Source organism: Oncorhynchus tshawytscha, linkage group LG15, assembly GCF_018296145.1.
Source record: "Oncorhynchus tshawytscha isolate Ot180627B linkage group LG15, Otsh_v2.0, whole genome shotgun sequence".
Lineage (NCBI taxonomy): Eukaryota > Metazoa > Chordata > Actinopteri > Salmoniformes > Salmonidae > Oncorhynchus > Oncorhynchus tshawytscha.
In genome coordinates, this window is record NC_056443.1 from 35947905 (window position 1) to 35962408 (window position 14504).

Below are 14504 nucleotides of genomic sequence, written 5' to 3' on the forward strand. Positions count from 1 at the left end.
ACCATCACCAAATTGACATTCTGAAATCAACCCCAATGAGCGGAACCAGAATATGTCACGTTCTGACCATAGTGTGTTTTCCTTGTTTTAGTGTTGGTCAGGACGTGAGCTGGGTGGGCATTCTATGTTGTATGTCTAGTTTGTCTTTTTCTTTGTTTGGCCTGATATGGTTCTCAATCAGAGGCAGGTGTTAGTCATTGTCTCTGATTGGGAACCATATTTAGGTAGCCTGTTTTGTGTTGGGTTTTGTGGGTGGTTGTTTCCTGTCTTGTGTTCTCTGCACCAGATAGGACTGTTTTGGGTTTTGGCCACGTTTATTTTTTTTTTGTAGTGTGTTCATGTTGAGTTGCTGTCATTAAATAATCATGGACACTTACCACGCTGGGCTTTGGTCCTCTCCTTCCCAGGAAGAAAGCCGTTACAGAATCACTGCCTGGCCATCCCGATGTCATCGGGCCAGTCAATTGAGCATTTCAGGGGGTATTTTTGAGCATGGCAAATTCGTGATGGTAAATGCCCATTGAAACATATTGCAAATGCACAGTGCATTTGCAATATGATTCATTAGTGAAAAAACATCACCAATTATGAAGTTAATCTGCTGAGTTAGGTGGTTTTGAGGGGATTGAACCCAGGTCTACCTACATTAAACAAACACTCTCTTACGCTGAGTTACATCCCCTTAGATTGGAAGTAGTTGCGTTTGGGAATAGAGAAAGAGTGAGCCGAGGGTGAAGAATCCTGTTTAGCCCCCTCACTGCAAGCTGGCTTTTGATCTCTCCCCGGTGGTCTATTGGTTAGGATTTGATCCTCTGACTGCTGCACCACGGAATCAATTCCCGGTCAGGGAATGAACTGCTTTTGGGCAAACACAAGGCAAACATCAACTTGGCACAACTGCAGAAAAAGTTATCCTCGTGTGAGCCAGTGACCTAAGATTGTTGCAATTTCAAGTACTCTCTGCTGCTCTACCAACATTCCTACCGAAGGTCAACAAGTGAAGATTTCAGCACTCAGGGAAAGATCATTTGTTTGTCAAGCACATGTTAAAGTGCACTGCTGTCAAAAAGTTGGCGTAAGCCACAAGAAAATGTGCAATCCTTGGAGCCAGAATTGAACCAGAGACTTAAGGATTACCACAATTTCACCTACAGTCCTCCACTCTACCAACTGAGCTACCGAAGGTTGACAAATACATCTAACGCCAACACCTAGATGGTCAGAAGTTCTGCACAAGCATTTACTCCCTTTAATAAGTAAATCTGCAGAGTTTGGTGATTTCGTGGAGATGTGGGAATTGAACCCGGTCTTTGTACCCGGTCTTTGTACCCGGTTTGGGAATAGAGAAAAAGTGAGCCGAGGGTGAAGAATGCTGTTTAGCCCCCTCACTGCAAGCTGGATTTTGATTTCTCCCGGTGGTCTATTAGTTAGGATTTGATGCTCTGGCTGCTGCACCACGGAATCAATTCCCACTCAGGGAATGACTTGCTTTTGGGGAAACACTAGGCATAAGTCAAAAACTTGGTAAAACTGCAGAAAAAGTTATACTCTTCTGAGTCAGCGTCCTAAGGACTGTTGCAATATTCGAGAACTCTCTGCTGCTCTACCAACATTCCTATCAAAGGTCAACAAGTGAAGATTTCTTCTCTCAGGGAAAGATATTTGTTTGTCAAGCACATGCCAAGGTGCACTGCTGTCAAAAAGTTGGCGTAAGCCACAAGAAAAAGAGCAATCCTTTGAGCTGGATTTGAACCAGCGACCTAAGGATTACAGCAATTTCACCTACAGTCCTCCGCTCTACCAACTGAGCTATCAAAGGGTGACAAATATAGTCAAACGCCATCCGCTAGATGGTCAGAGATTCGGCAGAAGCATATGTTCCCTTTAAGAAATTAATCTGCTGAGTTTGGTGGTTTCTTGGAGCTGCTGAGGATTGCCCCCAGGTCTTTGTACGTTCAACTAATGCTCTATTCCTCTGAGCTACATCCCCTTAGATTGCAAGTAGTTGCATTTGGGAATAGACAAAAAGTGAGCCGAGGAAAAAATCGCTGTTTAGCCCCCTCACTGCGAAATGTCTTTTTCTCTCTCCCTTTTGGTCCAGTGGTTAGGATTCGGTTCTTTTACCACCGCGGCCTGGGTTTGATTCCCGCTCAGGGAATGACTTGCTTTTGGGGAAACACTAGGCATAAGTCAAAAACTTGGTACAACTGCAGAAAAAGTTATACTCTTCTGAGTCAGCGACCTAAGGACTGTTGCAATCTCGAGAACTCTCTGCTGCTCTACAAACATTCCTTTCAAAGGTCAACAAGTGAAGATTTCTTCTCTCAGGGAAAGATATTTGTTTGTCAAGCACATGTCAAGGTGCACTGCTGTCAAAAAGTTGGCGTAAGCCACAAGAAAAAGAACAATCCTTTGAGCCGGATTTGAACCAGCGACCTAAGGATTACAGCAATTTCACCTACAGTCCTCCGCTCTACCAACTGAGCTATCAAAGGGTGACAAATATAGTCAAACGCCATCCCCTAGATGGTCAGAGATTCGGCAGAAGCATATGTTCCCTTTAAGAAATTAATCTGCTGAGTTTGGTGGTTTCTTGGAGCTGCTGAGGATTGCCCCCAGGTCTTCGTACGTTCAACTAATGCTCTATTCCTCTGAGCTACATCCCCTTAGATTGCAAGTAGTTGCATTTGGGAATAGACAAAAAGTGAGCCGAGGAAAAAAATCGCTGTTTAGCCCCCTCACTGCGAAATGTCTTTTCTCTCTCCCTTTTGGTCCAGTGGTTAGGATTCGGTTCTTTTACCACCGCGGCCTGGGTTTGATTCCCGCTCAGGTAATGACTTGCTTTTGGGGAAACACTAGGCATAAGTCAAAAACTTGGTACAACTGCAGAAAAAGTTATACTCTTCTGAGTCAGCGACCTAAGGACTGTTGCAATCTCGAGAACTCTCTGCTGCTCTACAAACATTCCTTTCAAAGGTCAACAAGTGAAGATTTCTTCTCTCAGGGAAATATATTTGTTTGTCAAGCACATGTCAAGGTGCACTGCTGTCAAAAAGTTGTCGTAAGCCACAAGAAAAAGAACAATCCTTTGAGCCGGATTTGAACCAGCGACCTAAGGATTACAGCAATTTCACCTACAGTCCTCCGCTCTACCAACTGAGCTATCAAAGGGTGACAAATATAGTCAAACGCCATCCCCTAGATGGTCAGAGATTCGGCAGAAGCATATGTTCCCTTTAAGAAATTAATCTGCTGAGTTTGGTGGTTTCTTGGAGCTGCTGAGGATTGCCCCCAGGTCTTCGTACGTTCAACTAATGCTCTATTCCTCTGAGCTACATCCCCTTAGATTGCAAGTAGTTGCATTTGGGAATAGACAAAAAGTGAGCCGAGGGAAAAAAATCGCTGTTTAGCCCCCTCACTGCGAAATGTCTTTTTCTCTCCCTTTTGGTCCAGTGGTTAGGATTCGGTTCTTTTACCACCGCGGCCTGGGTTTGATTCCCGCTCAGGGAATGACTTGCTTTTGGGGAAACACTAGGCATAAGTCAAAAACTTGGTACAACTGCAGAAAAAGTTATACTCTTCTGAGTCAGCGACCTAAGGACTGTTGCAATCTCGAGAACTCTCTGCTGCTCTACAAACATTCCTTTCAAAGGTCAACAAGTGAAGATTTCTTCTCTCAGGGAAAGATATTTGTTTGTCAAGCACATTTCAAGGTGCACTGCTGTCAAAAAGTTGGCGTAAGCCACAAGAAAAAGAACAATCCTTTGAGCCGGATTTGAACCAGCGACCTAAGGATTACAGCAATTTCACCTACAGTCCTCCGCTCTACCAACTGAGCTATCAAAGGGTGACAAATATAGTCAAACGCCATCCCCTAGATGGTCAGAGATTCGGCAGAAGCATATGTTCCCTTTAAGAAATTAATCTGCTGAGTTTGGTGGTTTCTTGGAGCTGCTGAGGATTGCCCCCAGGTCTTCGTACGTTCAACTAATGCTCTATTCCTCTGAGCTACATCCCCTTAGATTGCAAGTAGTTGCATTTGGGAATAGACAAAAAGTGAGCCGAAGAATAAAATCGCTGTTTAGCCCCTTCACTGCGAAATGTCTTTTTCTCTCTCCCTTTTGGTCCAGTGGTTAGGATTCGGTTCTTTTACCCGCGGCCTGGGTTTGATTCCCGCTCAGGGAATGACTTGCTTTTGGGGAAACACTAGGCATAAGTCAAAAACTTGGTACAACTGCAGAAAAAGTTATACTCTTCTGAGTCAGCGACCTAAGGACTGTTGCAATCTCGAGAACTCTCTGCTGCTCTACAAACATTCCTTTCAAAGGTCAACAAGTGAAGATTTCTTCTCTCAGGGAAAGATATTTGTTTGTCAAGCACATTTCAAGGTGCACTGCTGTCAAAAAGTTGGCGTAAGCCACAAGAAAAAGAACAATCCTTTGAGCCGGATTTGAACAGCGACCTAAGGATAACTGCAATTTCACCTACAGTCCTCCGCTCTACCAACTGAGCTATCAAAGGGTGACAAATATAGTCAAACGCCATCCCCTAGATGGTCAGAGATTCGGCAGAAGCATATGTTCCCTTTAAGAAATTAATCTGCTGAGTTTGGTGGTTTCTTGGAGCTGCTGAGGATTGCCCCAGGTCTTCGTACGTTCAACTAATGCTCTATTCCTCTGAGCTACATCCCCTTAGATTGCAAGTAGTTGCATTTGGGAATAGACAAAAAGTGAGCCGAGGAAAAAATCGCTGTTTAGCCCCCTCACTGCGAAATGTCTTTTTCTCTCTCCCTTTTGGTCCAGTGGTTAGGATTCGGTTCTTTTACCACCGCGGCCTGGGTTTGATTCCCGCTCAGGGAATGACTTGCTTTTGGGGAAACACTAGGCATAAGTCAAAAACTTGGTACAACTGCAGAAAAAGTTATACTCTTCTGAGTCAGCGACCTAAGGACTGTTGCAATCTCGAGAACTCTCTGCTGCTCTACAAACATTCCTTTCAAAGGTCAACAAGTGAAGATTTCTTCTCTCAGGGAAAGATATTTGTTTGTCAAGCACATTTCAAGGTGCACTGCTGTCAAAAAGTTGGCGTAAGCCACAAGAAAAAGAACAATCCTTTGAGCCGGATTTGAACCAGCGACCTAAGGATTACAGCAATTTCACCTACAGTCCTCCGCTCTACCAACTGAGCTATCAAAGGGTGACAAATATAGTCAAACGCCATCCCCTAGATGGTCAGAGATTCGGCAGAAGCATATGTTCCCTTTAAGAAATTAATCTGCTGAGTTTGGTGGTTTCTTGGAGCTGCTGAGGATTGCCCCCAGGTCTTCGTACGTTCAACTAATGCTCTATTCCTCTGAGCTACATCCCCTTAGATTGCAAGTAGTTGCATTTGGGAATAGACAAAAAGTGAGCCGAGGAAAAAAATCGCTGTTTAGCCCCTCACTGCGAAATGTCTTTTTCTCTCTCCCTTTTGGTCCAGTGGTTAGGATTCGGTTCTTTTAGCACCGCGGCCTGGGTTTGATTCCCGCTCAGGGAATGACTTGCTTTTGGGGAAACACAAGGCATAGGTCAAAAACTTTGTACAACTGCAGAAAAAGTTATGCTCTTCTGAGTCAGCGACCTAAGGACTGTTGCAATCTCGAGAACTCTCTGCTGCTCTACAAACATTCCTTTCAAAGGTCAACAAGTGAAGATTTCTTCTCTCAGGGAAAGATATTTGTTTGTCAAGCACATGTCAAGGTGCACTGCTGTCAAAAAGTTGGCGTAAGCCACAAGAAAAAGAACAATCCTTTGAGCCGGATTTGAACAGCGACCTAAGGATTACTGCAATTTCACCTACAGTCCTCCGCTCTACCAACTGAGCTATCAAAGGGTGACAAATATAGTCAAACGCCATCCCCTAGATGGTCAGAGATTCGGCAGAAGCATATGTTCCCTTTAAGAAATTAATCTGCTGAGTTTGGTGGTTTCTTGGAGCTGCTGAGGATTGCCCCAGGTCTTCGTACGTTCAACTAATGCTCTATTCCTCTGAGCTACATCCCCTTAGATTGCAAGTAGTTGCATTTGGGAATAGACAAAAAGTGAGCCGAGGAAAAAAATCGCTGTTTAGCCCCCTCACTGCGAAATGTCTTTTTCTCTCTCCCTTTTGGTCCAGTGGTTAGGATTCGGTTCTTTTACCACCGCGGCCTGGGTTTGATTCCCGCTCAGGGAATGACTTGCTTTTGGGGAAACACTAGGCATAAGTCAAAAACTTGGTACAACTGCAGAAAAAGTTATACTCTTCTGAGTCAGCGACCTAAGGACTGTTGCAATCTCGAGAACTCTCTGCTGCTCTACAAACATTCCTTTCAAAGGTCAACAAGTGAAGATTTCTTCTCTCAGGGAAAGATATTTGTTTGTCAAGCACATGTCAAGGTGCACTGCTGTCAAAAAGTTGGCGTAAGCCACAAGAAAAAGAACAATCCTTTGAGCGGATTTGAACCAGCGACCTAAGGATTACAGCAATTTCACCTACAGTCCTCCGCTCTACCAACTGAGCTATCAAAGGGTGACAAATATAGTCAAACGCCATCCCCTAGATGGTCAGAGATTCGGCAGAAGCATATGTTCCCTTTAAGAAATTAATCTGCTGAGTTTGGTGGTTTCTTGGAGCTGCTGAGGATTGCCCCCAGGTCTTCGTACGTTCAACTAATGCTCTATTCCTCTGAGCTACATCCCCTTAGATTGCAAGTAGTTGCATTTGGGAATAGACAAAAAGTGAGCCGAGGAAAAAAATCGCTGTTTAGCCCCCTCACTGCGAAATGTCTTTTTCTCTCTCCCTTTTGGTCCAGTGGTTAGGATTCGGTTCTTTTACCACCGCGGCCTGGGTTTGATTCCCGCTCAGGGAATGACTTGCTTTTGGGGAAACACTAGGCATAAGTCAAAAACTTGGTACAACTGCAGAAAAAGTTATACTCTTCTGAGTCAGCGACCTAAGGACTGTTGCAATCTCGAGAACTCTCTGCTGCTCTACAAACATTCCTTTCAAAGGTCAACAAGTGAAGATTTCTTCTCTCAGGGAAAGATATTTGTTTGTCAAGCACATGTCAAGGTGCACTGCTGTCAAAAAGTTGGCGTAAGCCACAAGAAAAAGAACATCCTTTGAGCCGGATTTGAACCAGCGACCTAAGGATTACAGCAATTTCACCTACAGTCCTCCGCTCTACCAACTGAGCTATCAAAGGGTGACAAATATAGTCAAACGCCATCCCCTAGATGGTCAGAGATTCGGCAGAAGCATATGTTCCCTTTAAGAAATTAATCTGCTGAGTTTGGTGGTTTCTTGGAGCTGCTGAGGATTGCCCCCAGGTCTTCGTACGTTCAACTAATGCTCTATTCCTCTGAGCTACATCCCCTTAGATTGCAAGTAGTTGCATTTGGGAATAGACAAAAAGTGAGCGAAGAAAAAAATCGCTGTTTAGCCCCCTCACTGCGAAATGTCTTTTTCTCTCTCCCTTTTGGTCCAGTGGTTAGGATTCGGTTCTTTTACCACCGCGGCCTGGGTTTGATTCCCGCTCAGGGAATGACTTTTTGGGGAAACACTAGGCATAAGTCAAAAACTTGGTACAACTGCAGAAAAAGTTATATCTCTTCTGAGTCAGCGACCTAAGGACTGTTGCAATCTCGAGAACTCTCTGCTGCTCTACAAACATTCCTTTCAAAGGTCAACAAGTGAAGATTTCTTCTCTCAGGGAAAGATATTTGTTTGTCAAGCACATTTCAAGGTGCACTGCTGTCAAAAAGTTGGCGTAAGCCACAAGAAAAAGAACAATCCTTTGAGCCGGATTTGAACAGCGACCTAAGGATAACTGCAATTTCACCTACAGTCCTCCGCTCTACCAACTGAGCTATCAAAGGGTGACAAATATAGTCAAACGCCATCCCCTAGATGGTCAGAGATTCGGCAGAAGCATATGTTCCCTTTAAGAAATTAATCTGCTGAGTTTGGTGGTTTCTTGGAGCTGCTGAGGATTGCCCCAGGTCTTCGTACGTTCAACTAATGCTCTATTCCTCTGAGCTACATCCCCTTAGATTGCAAGTAGTTGCATTTGGGAATAGACAAAAAGTGAGCCGAGGAAAAAATCCTGTTTAGCCCCCTCACTGCGAAATGTCTTTTTCTCTCTCCCTTTTGGTCCAGTGGTTAGGATTCGGTTCTTTTACCACCGCGGCCTGGGTTTGATTCCCGCTCAGGGAATGACTTTTTGGGGAAACACTAGGCATAAGTCAAAAACTTGGTACAACTGCAGAAAAAGTTATACTCTTCTGAGTCAGCGACCTAAGGACTGTTGCAATCTCGAGAACTCTCTGCTGCTCTACAAACATTCCTTTCAAAGGTCAACAAGTGAAGATTTCTTCTCTCAGGGAAAGATATTTGTTTGTCAAGCACATGTCAAGGTGCACTGCTGTCAAAAAGTTGGCGTAAGCCACAAGAAAAAGAACAATCCTTTGAGCCGGATTTGAACCAGCGACCTAAGGATTACAGCAATTTCACCTACAGTCCTCCGCTCTACCAACTGAGCTATCAAAGGGTGACAAATATAGTCAAACGCCATCCCCTAGATGGTCAGAGATTCGGCAGAAGCATATGTTCCCTTTAAGAAATTAATCTGCTGAGTTTGGTGGTTTCTTGGAGCTGCTGAGGATTGCCCCCAGGTCTTCGTACGTTCAACTAATGCTCTATTCCTCTGAGCTACATCCCCTTAGATTGCAAGTAGTTGCATTTGGGAATAGACAAAAAGTGAGCCGAGGAAAAAATCGCTGTTTAGCCCCCTCACTGCGAAATGTCTTTTTCTCTCTCCCTTTTGGTCCAGTGGTTAGGATTCGGTTCTTTTACCACCGCGGCCTGGGTTTGATTCCCGCTCAGGGAATGACTTGCTTTTGGGGAAACACTAGGCATAAGTCAAAAACTTGGTACAACTGCAGAAAAAGTTATACTCTTCTGAGTCAGCGACCTAAGGACTGTTGCAATCTCGAGAACTCTCTGCTGCTCTACAAACATTCCTTTCAAAGGTCAACAAGTGAAGATTTCTTCTCTCAGGGAAAGATATTTGTTTGTCAAGCACATTTCAAGGTGCACTGCTGTCAAAAAGTTGGCGCAAGCCACAAGAAAAAGAACAATCCTTTGAGCCGGATTTGAACAGCGACCTAAGGATAACTGCAATTTCACCTACAGTCCTCCGCTCTACCAACTGCGCTATCAAAGGGTGACAAATATAGTCAAACGCCATCCCCTAGATGGTCAGAGGTTCGGCAGAAGCATATGTTCCCTTTAAGAAATTAATCTGCTGAGTTTGGTGGTTTCTTGGAGCTGCTGAGGATTGCCCCCAGGTCTTCGTACGTTCAACTAATGCTCTATTCCTCTGAGCTACATCCCCTTAGATTGCAAGTAGTTGCATTTGGGAATAGACAAAAAGTGAGCCGAGGAATAAAATCGCTGTTTAGCCCCCTCACTGCGAAATGTCTTTTTCTCTCTCCCTTTTGGTCCAGTGGTTAGGATTCGGTTCTTTTACCCACCGGCCTGGGTTTGATTCCCGCTCAGGGAATGACTTGCTTTTGGGGAAACACTAGGCATAAGTAAAAAAACTTTGTACAACTGCAGAAAAAGTTATACTCTTCTGAGTCAGCGACCTAAGGACTGTTGCAATCTCGAGAACTCTCTGCTGCTCTACAAACATTCCTTTCAAAGGTCAACAAGTGAAGATTTCTTCTCTCAGGGAAAGATATTTGTTTGTCAAGCACATGTCAAGGTGCACTGCTGTCAAAAAGTTGGCGTAAGCCACAAGAAAAAGTACAATCCTTTGAGCCGGATTTGAACCAGCGACCTAAGGATTACAGCAATTTCACCTACAGTCCTCCGCTCTACCAACTGAGCTATCAAAGGGTGACAAATATAGTCAAACGCCATCCCCTAGATGGTCAGAGATTCGGCAGAAGCATATGTTCCCTTTAAGAAATTAATCTGCTGAGTTTGGTGGTTTCTTGGAGCTGCTGAGGATTGCCCCCAGGTCTTCGTACGTTCAACTAATGCTCTATTCCTCTGAGCTACATCCCCTTAGATTGCAAGTAGTTGCATTTGGGAATAGAAAAGACAAAAAGTGAGCCGAGGAAAAAATCGCTGTTTAGCCCCCTCACTGCGAAATGTCTTTTTCTCTCTCCCTTTTGGTCCAGTGGTTAGGATTCGGTTCTTTTACCACCGCGGCCTGGGTTTGATTCCCGCTCAGGGAATGACTTGCTTTTGGGGAAACACTAGGCATAAGTCAAAAACTTGGTACAACTGCAGAAAAAGTTATACTCTTCTGAGTCAGCGACCTAAGGACTGTTGCAATCTCGAGAACTCTCTGCTGCTCTACCAACATTCCTTTCAAAGCTCAACAAGTGAAGATTTCTTCTCTCAGGGAAAGATATTTGTTTGTCAAGCACATGTCAAGGTGCACTGCTGTCAAAAAGTTGGCGTAAGCCACAATCCTTTGAGCCGGATTTGAACCAGCGACCTAAGGATTACAGCAATTTCACCTACAGTCCTCCGCTCTACCAACTGAGCTATCAAAGGGTAAAAAATATAGTCAAACGCCATCCCCTAGATGGTCAGAGATTCGGCAGAAGCATATGTTCCCTTTAAGAAATTAATCTGCTGAGTTTGGTGGTTTCTTGGAGCTGCTGAGGATTGCCCCCAGGTCTTCGTACGTTCAACTAATGCTCTATTCCTCTGAGCTACATCCCCTTAGATTGCAAGTAGTTGCATTTGGGAATAGACAAAAAGTGAGCCGAGGAATAAAATCGCTGTTTAGCCCCCTCACTGCGAAATGTCTTTTTCTCTCTCCCTTTTGGTCCAGTGGTTAGGATTCGGTTCTTTTACCACCGCGGCCTGGGTTTGATTCCCGCTCAGGGAATGACTTGCTTTTGGGGAAACACTAGGCATAAGTCAAAAACTTGGTACAACTGCAGAAAAAGTTATACTCTTCTGAGTCAGCGACCTAAGGACTGTTGCAATCTCGAGAACTCTCTGCTGCTCTACAAACATTCCTTTCAAAGGTCAACAAGTGAAGATTTCTTCTCTCAGGGAAAGATATTTGTTTGTCAAGCACATGTCAAGGTGCACTGCTGTCAAAAAGTTGGCGTAAGCCACAAGAAAAAGAACAATCCTTTGAGCCGGATTTGAACAGCGACCTAAGGATTACTGCAATTTCACCTACAGTCCTCCGCTCTACCAACTGAGCTATCAAAGGGTGACAAATATAGTCAAACGCCATCCCCTAGATGGTCAGAGATTCGGCAGAAGCATATGTTCCCTTTAAGAAATTAATCTGCTGAGTTTGGTGGTTTCTTGGAGCTGCTGAGGATTGCCCCCAGGTCTTTCGTACGTTCAACTAATGCTCTATTCTGAGCTACATCCCCTTAGATTGCAAGTAGTTGCATTTGGGAATAGACAAAAAGTGAGCCGAGGAAAAAATCGCTGTTTAGCCCCCTCACTGCGAAATGTCTTTTTCTCTCTCCCTTTTGGTCCAGTGGTTAGGATTCGGTTCTTTTACCACCGCGGCCTGGGTTTGATTCCCGCTCAGGAAATGACTTGCTTTTGGGGAAACAGTAGGCATAAGTCAAAAACACTGCAGAAAAAGTTATACTCTTCTGAGTCAGCGACCTAAGGACTGTTGCAATCTCGAGAACTCTCTGCTGCTCTACAAACATTCCTTTCAAAGGTCAACAAGTGAAGATTTCTTCTCTCAGGGAAAGATATTTGTTTGTCAAGCACATTTCAAGGTGCACTGCTGTCAAAAAGTTGGCGCAAGCCACAAGAAAAAGAACAATCCTTTGAGCCGGATTTGAACAGCGACCTAAGGATAACTGCAATTTCACCTACAGTCCTCCGCTCTACCAACTGAGCTATCAAAGGGTGACAAATATAGTCAAACGCCATCCGCTAGATGGTCAGAGATTCGGCAGAAGCATATGTTCCCTTTAAGAAATTAATCTGCTGAGTTTGGTGGTTTCTTGGAGCTGCTGAGGATTGCCCCCAGGTCTTTGTACGTTCAACTAATGCTCTATTCCTCTGAGCTACATCCCCTTAGATTGCAAGTAGTTGCATTTGGGAATAGACAAAAAGTGAGCCGAGGAAAAAAAATCGCTGTTTAGCCCCCTCACTGCGAAATGTCTTTTTCTCTCTCCCTTTTGGTCCAGTGGTTAGGATTCGGTTCTTTTACCACCGCGGCCTGGGTTTGATTCCCGCTCAGGGAATGACTTGCTTTTGGGGAAACACTAGGCATAAGTCAAAAACTTGGTACAACTGCAGAAAAAGTTATACTCTTCTGAGTCAGCGACCTAAGGACTGTTGCAATCTCGAGAACTCTCTGCTGCTCTACAAACATTCCTTTCAAAGGTCAACAAGTGAAGATTTCTTCTCTCAGGGAAAGATATTTGTTTGTCAAGCACATTTCAAGGTGCACTGCTGTCAAAAAGTTGGCGTAAGCCACAAGAAAAAGAACAATCCTTTGAGCCGGATTTGAACAGCGACCTAAGGATAACTGCAATTTCACCTACAGTCCTCCGCTCTACCAACTGAGCTATCAAAGGGTGACAAATATAGTCAAACGCCATCCCCTAGATGGTCAGAGATTCGGCAGAAGCATATGTTCCCTTTAAGAAATTAATCTGCTGAGTTTGGTGGTTTCTTGGAGCTGCTGAGGATTTGCCCCCAGGTCTTCGTACGTTCAACTAATGCTCTATTCCTCTGAGCTACATCCCCTTAGATTGCAAGTAGTTGCATTTGGGAATAGACAAAAAGTGAGCCGAGGAATAAAATCGCTGTTTAGCCCCCTCACTGCGAAATGTCTTTTTCTCTCTCCCTTTTGGTCCAGTGGTTAGGATTCGGTTTTTACCACCGCGGCCTGGGTTTGATTCCCGCTCAGGGAATGACTTGCTTTTGGGGAAACACGAGGCATAAGTCAAAAACTTTGTACAACTGCAGAAAAAGTTATACTCTTCTGAGTCAGCGACCTAAGGACTGTTGCAATCTCGAGAACTCTCTGCTGCTCTACAAACATTCCTTTCAAAGGTCAACAAGTGAAGATTTCTTCTCTCAGGGAAAGATATTTGTTTGTCAAGCACATGTCAAGGTGCACTGCTGTCAAAAAGTTGGCGTAAGCCACAAGAAAAAGAACAATCCTTTGAGCCGGATTTGAACCAGCGACCTAAGGATTACAGCAATTTCACCTACAGTCCTCCGCTCTACCAACTGAGCTATCAAAGGGTGACAAATATAGTCAAACGCCATCCCCTAGATGGTCAGAGATTCGGCAGAAGCATATGTTCCCTTTAAGAAATTAATCTGCTGAGTTTGGTGGTTTCTTGGAGCTGCTGAGGATTGCCCCAGGTCTTCGTACGTTCAACTAATGCTCTATTCCTCTGAGCTACATCCCCTTAGATTGCAAGTAGTTGCATTTGGGAATAGACAAAAAGTGAGCCGAGGAAAAAAATCGCTGTTTAGCCCCCTCACTGCGAAATGTCTTTTTCTCTCTCCCTTTTGGTCCAGTGGTTAGGATTCGGTTCTTTTACCACCGCGGCCTGGGTTTGATTCCCGCTCAGGGAATGACTTGCTTTTGGGGAAACACTAGGCATAAGTCAAAAACTTGGTACAACTGCAGAAAAAGTTATACTCTTCTGAGTCAGCGACCTAAGGACTGTTGCAATCTCGAGAACTCTCTGCTGCTCTACAAACATTCCTTTCAAAGGTCAACAAGTGAAGATTTCTTCTCTCAGGGAAAGATATTTGTTTGTCAAGCACATGTCAAGGTGCACTGCTGTCAAAAAGTTGGCGTAAGCCACAAGAAAAAGAACAATCCTTTGAGCCGGATTTGAACCAGCGACCTAAGGATTACAGCAATTTCACCTACAGTCCTCCGCTCTACCAACTGAGCTATCAAAGGGTGACAAATATAGTCAAACGCCATCCCCTAGATGGTCAGAGGTTCGGCAGAAGCATATGTTCCCTTTAAGAAATTAATCTGCTGAGTTTGGTGGTTTCTTGGAGCTGCTGAGGATTGCCCCCAGGTCTTCGTACGTTCAACTAATGCTCTATTCCTCTGAGCTACATCCCCTTAGATTGCAAGTAGTTGCATTTGGGAATAGACAAAAAGTGAGCCGAGGAAAAAATCGCTGTTTAGCCCCCTCACTGCGAAATGTCTTTTTCTCTCTCCCTTTTGGTCCAGTGGTTAGGATTCGGTTCTTTTACCACCGCGGCCTGGGTTTGATTCCCGCTCAGGGAATGACTTGCTTTTGGGGAAACACTAGGCATAAGTCAAAAACTTGGTACAACTGCAGAAAAAGTTATACTCTTCTGAGTCAGCGACCTAAGGACTGTTGCAATCTCGAGAACTCTCTGCTGCTCTACAAACATTCCTTTCAAAGGTCAACAAGTGAAGATTTCTTCTCTCAGGGAAAGATATTTGTTTGTCAAGCACATGTCAAGGTGCA

The 14504-nt window shown here is 44.4% G+C and overlaps 11 non-coding genes across 11 annotated transcripts; all 11 read right to left on the bottom strand.

Moving 5' to 3' along the window:
- Window positions 1-1732: 1732 nt before the first annotated feature.
- Window positions 1733-1819, bottom strand: trnay-gua. The gene is given in 2 exon segments: window positions 1733-1768; window positions 1783-1819. It is a non-coding gene; the product is annotated as a tRNA-Tyr (tRNA).
- Window positions 1820-2408: 589 nt separating this feature from the next.
- Window positions 2409-2495, bottom strand: trnay-gua. The gene is given in 2 exon segments: window positions 2409-2444; window positions 2459-2495. It is a non-coding gene; the product is annotated as a tRNA-Tyr (tRNA).
- Window positions 2496-3084: 589 nt separating this feature from the next.
- trnay-gua lies at window positions 3085-3171 on the bottom strand. Its single transcript is given in 2 exon segments — window positions 3085-3120; window positions 3135-3171. It is a non-coding gene; the product is annotated as a tRNA-Tyr (tRNA).
- A 589-nt stretch (window positions 3172-3760) lies between these two features.
- Window positions 3761-3847, bottom strand: trnay-gua. The gene is given in 2 exon segments: window positions 3761-3796; window positions 3811-3847. It is a non-coding gene; the product is annotated as a tRNA-Tyr (tRNA).
- A 1262-nt stretch (window positions 3848-5109) lies between these two features.
- On the bottom strand, window positions 5110-5196 carry trnay-gua. The gene is given in 2 exon segments: window positions 5110-5145; window positions 5160-5196. It is a non-coding gene; the product is annotated as a tRNA-Tyr (tRNA).
- A 1939-nt stretch (window positions 5197-7135) lies between these two features.
- On the bottom strand, window positions 7136-7222 carry trnay-gua. Its single transcript is given in 2 exon segments — window positions 7136-7171; window positions 7186-7222. It is a non-coding gene; the product is annotated as a tRNA-Tyr (tRNA).
- A 1257-nt stretch (window positions 7223-8479) lies between these two features.
- On the bottom strand, window positions 8480-8566 carry trnay-gua. The gene is given in 2 exon segments: window positions 8480-8515; window positions 8530-8566. It is a non-coding gene; the product is annotated as a tRNA-Tyr (tRNA).
- Window positions 8567-9831: 1265 nt separating this feature from the next.
- Window positions 9832-9918, bottom strand: trnay-gua. The gene is given in 2 exon segments: window positions 9832-9867; window positions 9882-9918. It is a non-coding gene; the product is annotated as a tRNA-Tyr (tRNA).
- A 582-nt stretch (window positions 9919-10500) lies between these two features.
- On the bottom strand, window positions 10501-10587 carry trnay-gua. The gene is given in 2 exon segments: window positions 10501-10536; window positions 10551-10587. It is a non-coding gene; the product is annotated as a tRNA-Tyr (tRNA).
- Window positions 10588-13194: 2607 nt separating this feature from the next.
- Window positions 13195-13281, bottom strand: trnay-gua. The gene is given in 2 exon segments: window positions 13195-13230; window positions 13245-13281. It is a non-coding gene; the product is annotated as a tRNA-Tyr (tRNA).
- A 589-nt stretch (window positions 13282-13870) lies between these two features.
- trnay-gua lies at window positions 13871-13957 on the bottom strand. Its single transcript is given in 2 exon segments — window positions 13871-13906; window positions 13921-13957. It is a non-coding gene; the product is annotated as a tRNA-Tyr (tRNA).
- Between the last annotated feature and the right edge of the window lie 547 nt (window positions 13958-14504).